The following is a 7,711-nucleotide window of genomic DNA, read 5'->3' on the forward strand; positions in this document are numbered from 1 at the left end:
GTATCGTTTCGGATGTTTACACGTGCGAGTAGCCATCGGATTTCCCAGCTCCACAATGCTGGAAAACTGGCCATGAGCGTCGGAGAGGATCCTGCAGAGAGATCCTGCCATGTACAGGAAAAAACTTAATACTCGAGCGGTATGATATCTCATACACATGCACTCATAAACTACAAAACTTGCATTAAATTTAATCAACTACACCGTCCAATTACGATGTTCACTTTTGACGGTTCATGATCCAAGAACTATACTTGAAATGATGTCATAGGTGGCTGATTGATGGACATCTAATCGACGGTTAGAATCCTGTAATATTCGTCGTCATCACATGTGGCACTCATTTACGGCTACGTAGGTAATCCAAATTGTGGGACACGTTGTCGGTGGAGCATCTCTAAAATCAAACTCATCGATCAATCCTAACCATCCAACTGGCTGGTATCAAATGAATGGTTAAAAGCAAAATAGTGAGCGGCCAAAAATCAAAAGGAAAAAATCAGATGGTTCCTGTCATCTTCTTGGTGTAATTCTCAGGTTATGCTCCTGCCACGTTTATATCAGGAATTTGGACGGTCTGGATCGCCAAAGAATTATGCCACGTGGATGTTTGATGAACCCGCATTTTAACGGTGGTTAACAATCAGAAGATGGTTTCCGGGGGCTACATTTAACAATTTAACGGCCAGAATCTATTAAAACAAATGTCCATTAATCAGAACTCATGGTCATCAAATCAGTAAGTACTCTGAAGTTACATGACCTATCTGTGGTGGGACCCATTATTTTGACTGTTAAATTTGAGTTGCATAAATCCCACGTGGATAATTAATGAATGCATGTGTATGAACTATCATACTCTGGCAGAGTATCAAATAACCACGAAATTTAAATAAATGTACACCTGTCAAAATAAGCCCTTATCTTTCAAATGGATATTTTATGAAAATGACATGAAATTCCAACACTTTCCTATCATGACAAAGCTGCCCCATTTTCAATTAATCTTGGACACTGACTCTTGTATCCAAAACACTATCAACCATCAAATCGGTGAGGGTAATCGTTCATCTATGCCGTTGCATCGGTGGGCCATAGTCACAAGGAGGGGCCCACTAGTTATCTTTATTAATACCATCTTCTATGTGTAGGTTGTGTTTTCAAGTGGACCCAAGAAAATGATGTTGAGTTGCCTCTCCCCAAAACTTACATGGGACCCACTACTGGTGAAGGCTGCAAAAAAAATACTCTAGGGGGACCCATTTCAACTATCCAATTGGTGGACTGCGAAATCAAACTAATGTATGGCTTGAAATTTCTGATAGAAACCAATGAGATGGTTGGGATTGCTTTGCCGAAGAGAATTTTGGCCCATTGCCTATCAATAGTAGATATAGTCAGATGAACCGTCTGGATTGATGAATGTTATGGGTAAATCCAAATTGAGTTGCATCGAGATTAACTCTAGCATTAATGAGCAAGGCCTTGGACTAATAAGTGTCTGAGGTGAGGTGAATGTCTGATCCAGTAGCTCACGTAGAACTACAACGCCGACCCGAGACTCGGAAGAAGTCATTGCACATCCTATGAGCCGGATCTCGGAGCAACAATAGCACATCCGACCCGCTTATGTCGACTCAAAATGCAGAAAAGCTTCACCTACCCATTCAGTGTTCCACCGAGTCGAGCCAACAATCCGCTTATCTATGGGCTCGGGTCAACAAGTAAGATCTAAACCATAAAGTCGACTCAGATGAAAACCTAGTTAGCAATAGTATTAACGCACACCCCTAGTAACGCTCGAATGAGTAAAGCCGATCTCCGAGTAACCGTTGACAACTGCGTGTGTGTAGCCCTCGCATAGTAGCGATGACCATGCCGAGATTATCGGACACGTTCAATGCAACCCTCATGTATACATACAGATCATTTCTATTTATACAGGTACACATGATCTTGCACCTTCACTCTACTATACTCAACTTATACCCAATTTCTCTAGCCGACTTTGGCATCAGAGGGTCCCTGCTTGACTCAGGGTCTCCTTTGTTTATTGTTCTATACAAGACCAGAGTTCGCTCCGAGCACCTACGACTCCACCGATGGTGACCCAGATTTTGGCATCAAGTGTGAAGGTTGGTCTATTTTAACAGTTGGTCGCGGAATCAAGATTGGATGGGCATGAACGGTGTAGATTTCACCTCTATTATTTATGTATCACGTCACTGTAAAATCAAGTGAAACTTGGTAGTGATCTTTCATGGTTTGTCACGTCCATATCACTCAGTAGGCGTTCTAGACTGTATGATAGTTCATCACCGTTTTGAAGATGGTGGTGACTCATCCTCCTAACACGTGGCACTAATCTATGTCAATCCAGACCATTCAAATTGTGGGGCATGTTGAGAATAGATCTTTCATATATAAAAACCTCACCGATCAAGTAACCCTAACCACCCAATTGAAATCTATCAAATCAAAGGTTACAAGTAAGACAGTAAGTGGTCCAAATCACAAGAAAGAAAATCGGACGATCACTGTCATCTTCTCAGTGTAATTGTGGGTGATCTTCATCCAAAACCGGATCTGAGATTTGGACGGTCTGGATTCCCGTGCAACCATGCCAGTCACCACCATTTCCAAGATGTTTGTGAACTATCATACATTCAGAAGAGTCTTTCCCCTCAAGAAAGGCCTTGCCAGGTAAAAGGCAAGTTGATGAGAACATTAAAGGACGACGTGCAGTGTACATCGCAGGAGCACCAATTTCAATTGTGCTCCCGCGGTTATAGCATGAGTGTGATTGTGTGTAAATTAACCGTTAGGGAGATGAGCCCCACTACTATGTATGTGTCATGGGCCAAATTTCATCAACGGACTCTAATTGAAACAGTTGGGATTTCTTTTCATCTCAACCGTCAGTTTTTCTAGAGCATGTAGGATGGTGAGATCAGTTTTGGGACAGGCTTTGAACGGCCTAATTTTTTAATCGGGCCTAATAGTCGGATACGGGTCCAGACTTCTTATTTGGGTAATTCAAAGCTTGGCCTGACCTGCATTTTCCTACGTTAGAGTTCTGATCCGGTACAAAATGGGCTGGGACTCGAGTCTGAAGGGCCAATCCAGACCAGTGCGAACCCTAGTAGTAGAACCTACAAATTGAACGGTTCGGATTACCCATACGTATGGACTCGATGATTGCTATAGCACAATTTAAAATGGTGCTCCTGCGGTACACCTGCTATTACCCATTATTAAAATTCAAAATTCAAGCTCTTCGTGATAGAAGTGGTCCCTCTGCTCCTCTCTCTGTCGAGTATCTCTTTACTATTGCTGTTCACCTACAGTCGGCTGAATAATAACTTAGCATGCATCGCTGATTTGACTACCAAAATTTCGCACGTGTAGGAAATCTGACCCATGAAAAAGTGTGACTCCATCATGAAGATGGCACATCTCGAACATTACGCTGATCCATTCATTAGGCAGGTCAAGCACGTCGTTGATTGAGACCCACAGCCGTCCATTTATATCTTTGATGTGTCCACCTGATAAGTTGGAGAACCTGAATTTTTCATCAGATGACCTTGATGGTGGGGCCCACTATTTGTATGGTTCGGATTTCCAACGTAAGTAAGAAATTGGCGGGAAAGGTTGATAGGGTGATTAGCTGCCTTCTCCTTTTTTTCTCATTCACACATACCATTAAGCCGCGGGAGGTGTATGCGCCGCATGAGAGAGGTGGCATGACTTTTCTCTCTCTTGGCACAGTGTCCACAGGTTTTCAATTCTGAGAAATGGTACCCGTTGGTTTGGTGATCCAGACCATTGGTATGCCGAATCACGCTCTGAATAGACCACAAACCTTCTAGATTAATAGATAATAGTCATAGAAATGAGTGATTTTCAGTTGAATTTGGATTAGTTCTGTACTTGCCTTCTCAACCGTCAATTTGTAGGCCACAAAAAAAGGCTTTAAAGTATCTTCTCAAGGATATTTTGTATTTTGGTCCATCCATGGTTAGAATAAACATATGAATCGTCCAGATTACAAAACCATCAATCCCAGTTGTCGAAATTTGAAAAAGGAAGTATAACTAGCAAAGACGCGTCGCAATGTATCATAAAAATCCTCTTTTTCTCTTGTTTATGTTTTTTAAGCGGTAGCTTAGGATGCTTCATACGCAGGCACTCAGAAATGTACACGTGTCACATATCAGACCAAATCAAAACGACTTGACTCTGGAATCAACTGTCTCTAAATAACAATCCCGAAACGAGATTGGTTGAGCAATCCCAGCCTCTGATTCGTTGCCACACGTCCATTGAAACAGGACCACACGATAGTTTCCATTTTCAACCGTCCAATACATGTTAAAAAATCCAATACTAAGAAAATCAAATAACCATAATTTTCGGTTCATGATAAATCTAAACAGGAACCCATAAAATTATACAGTTAAATTTAAACTAACTACATCCTTCGCCTACAATTTCAAAATAATTTCTAAGTGCCTGTGTATCATCCATCCTCCTCTCCAGAGTATCAAAAAAATTCTCTCCTCTTTTTTTTTTTCTTCCAAGAGTCTCTTTGTTGGTGTTGATAATAATGAAGGGGTGGCTATGTGTGTGCTGGTGCTTGCACTGCTTGTCATATGTGTTTCCCACCTTTGGGACATGGTGGGGCCCACCATCAAGCCCCCCAGCTGTTGACATATCAATCAAGATCACATGAATTCAAAGCATAAATAAAAAGAAACTTGCTTTAGATGGGCTTGGATGACATTTTCACAAGGTGGGATAAGGCTTTTGCTCTTTGTCTGTCTTAATCATACCTCCAACCCATCTTTTTCAAAGATGGGTGCTGTTGATACTCGCAGGAGGACAGCCATCCCAATCTTTATACCCCACAAACGCTAATACAGCATGTTTTCACGAGATCCGGACCGTTCATTTGATGTGTCATAACGTTTATGTTCTACGTGGGAAAATTTAGATGGTAAGATAATGGAGTGGGCTTGATGTTTAAGAATGAATTGGACGGCTAGAAAAATTGGATTAATTATTTACGTTTAATGTTCATGTGTGGTCCGCATGATGACTTTATATTCCTGATTTTTTTGGGCTGTTGAAATTGAAATGTGGAACCCAATTACCAACATCACAGATGTATCGCGCACGTGCCTCGTGGTACGTGTGGGAAGCAGGTTCAGATAGGTACTCTCGCGAGTAAAATAGCAGTGATCTTTTTCAAAAGCTCTTTCCTACGCTCATTTGAAATTGGGGGAAAGGTATGCTAGATACGTCCCGAGGTATTGTAATAAGATACGTCGGGAGTGTATCCGTTGAATTTGAGTTTTTTTAAATGATCTGAACCGTTTATTACTAGGGATACATATGGATGGGGAATTAAGAAAAATAAAAGGTTAGATTAAATACTCAAACCCTTTCATTGTACAAAATTTATAATAACTGTCCATATTCAAAGCAAGAACCAAATTAGGAAAGGATTGAAGTAATCCAATTTAAAAGCTTGTATTTGTTTCCTACAACTGCACAAAGGAGCCTCATCATTTAAACGGTTTGGATCATTTGAGCATGACTCATATTCAAAGCCTAAAGTGCAGATGTATCTTATTACAATACCTCGTGATGTATCAAGGCCTTTAATCTCAATCATTTCCATGGTTTAATCCTTATTAGCCCTACAAGATCGAGAATCGTCCTGTCGCAGTTAGATTCTAACGGTCCGGATGATGGGTCCCACCGCTGATCTGATCTGGCCCACCATCGACCGTCACAAAATTTCTCCTGATTTTTTACTGGGGAGATGATGCGGTAGAACAAAAAAATAACAGAAAAAAAATCGTAGTATGGCAGAACCGTATCTCCATAGGACACGTGGCAGAGTCACGTTTCGACCGGGCCCACCAGTATATTGGCTCCATGATGGATGGCTCATATTTTAAAAAATAAAATCGATCAGGCAATCCTATCCATTCATTCTATTGTTTATCCCACTGAATATTGGACCGTTAACTTCCACCGTCATTTTATTGGTCTACAACACCTATATTACGCCACGTGTAGAACGCACAAGCTCTGTTTGGTCCAACATGTCGTATATATGAAATCCACTCCATCCGTCGGATTAGTAATATTATTTGGAGGCACATATGTCCGATAAGTGCGATTAGATTCTCATATGGGCCACACCGATGGAGAAAAATATAAAATTGCTCTCTAAACCGCTGATTTCAAACTGTATGGCCCGCCTCAGTTTTTTGTGAGGCTCACTTCGTATATTATCTTCATCAAGGTGAATTACACCTGATTGACGGATTTGATTAAATCCATACACCATGGTGGCCCTACATATAAACGTATGGTTGTCATCCCATCCCCATTGTTACTTGTGGTGTGGCCCATCTCACTTGTGAATCTAGCTCATTTTTGGGCTACAGGCATAAAAATTTACTATTCAACCTGATAGACGGACTGGATTTACATATACAAGATGGTGGTTCACACAGACTTATGTGTTTTACTCAATGCGTAAAACAGCTGTTGTAGGATTCCAGTCCATGACATACTGTACGGACGATACATTCCATCGGGTTCTGATAGAACGAGGGGCCCACATAACAGCAACCATGCGGGCCTGCTTCCCTCTCTTGGATGGCACATATGTCAGAGATCTGGGCCATTCATCTGGTATTGTATACTTTGTACAAGTACGGGACCAAAATTAATATCCGTCCGCTGATCAGGAAGATCATATTCCTATGTTGGAAGTGGACGCTTCAGATAAAAAAAATCCAACGGTCCAAATTCGACATACATGCATGTCTCACTTGATGAGTCTACGACCATGATTTTTGGTGGTATGCATGTTCTAGGTGCGCACTACCTAGTTAATGGCCCAGATCGATCATAAGGGTGTCATCAGACGGTGGGAACTTTAGCCTTTGGATCTGATACCATCTTTCAATAATCCAAGCCGTTTATATTATGGACCTCACCTTGATGGAATAGGAAAAAATAGAACTCTTTAGATGGAAATATTTCAACCGTTGATCACTTGACTTTTTCCTTCGAATCCGGACATTTGAATAATCCAATGGTTAAAAATATTTCAATCTGAGATATGTTTTGTGTATCCTCCCTCTACTGTGAGGCCCATCCAATAGACGGTTTGGATCACTGAAGAGGACACCGACTAATCCAATGATTAATGTGCCAACGTATGCCATTGCAATAATTGCGGACTCGGATTCGGTAGTCACCCCTCCACAACCACAATAGGTACAGGAAAAGCTCTGTGGGCCTCACCGTGATGTATGTGTTTTATCCGCACCGTCCATCCATTTTTAGAGATCATTTTAGGATGTGAAGCCAAAATTTACGAAGATCCAAATCTCAGGTGGACCATTCCACAAGAAACACTTGTGATTGAACACCCACCATTAAAAACTTCCTAGGGCCCATTTTAATGTTTATTAGCCATCCAAACTGTTGATTAGGTCAAAAATACATGGATGAAGAGAAAACACAAATATCATCTTCATCCAAAACTTTTTTGGCCCCAAGAAGTTTTTAATGGTAGGCGTTGAATCGCCACCGTTTCCCGCGGTGTTGTCCACTCTGCCTCTTTTTTGAGATCATGCCTTGAAATATGCTGGAAAAATGGATGGATGGAGTGGATAAATCA

The sequence above is a fragment of the Magnolia sinica genome, chromosome 5, assembly GCF_029962835.1.
Source record: "Magnolia sinica isolate HGM2019 chromosome 5, MsV1, whole genome shotgun sequence".
NCBI classification, from domain to species: Eukaryota; Viridiplantae; Streptophyta; class Magnoliopsida; order Magnoliales; family Magnoliaceae; genus Magnolia; species Magnolia sinica.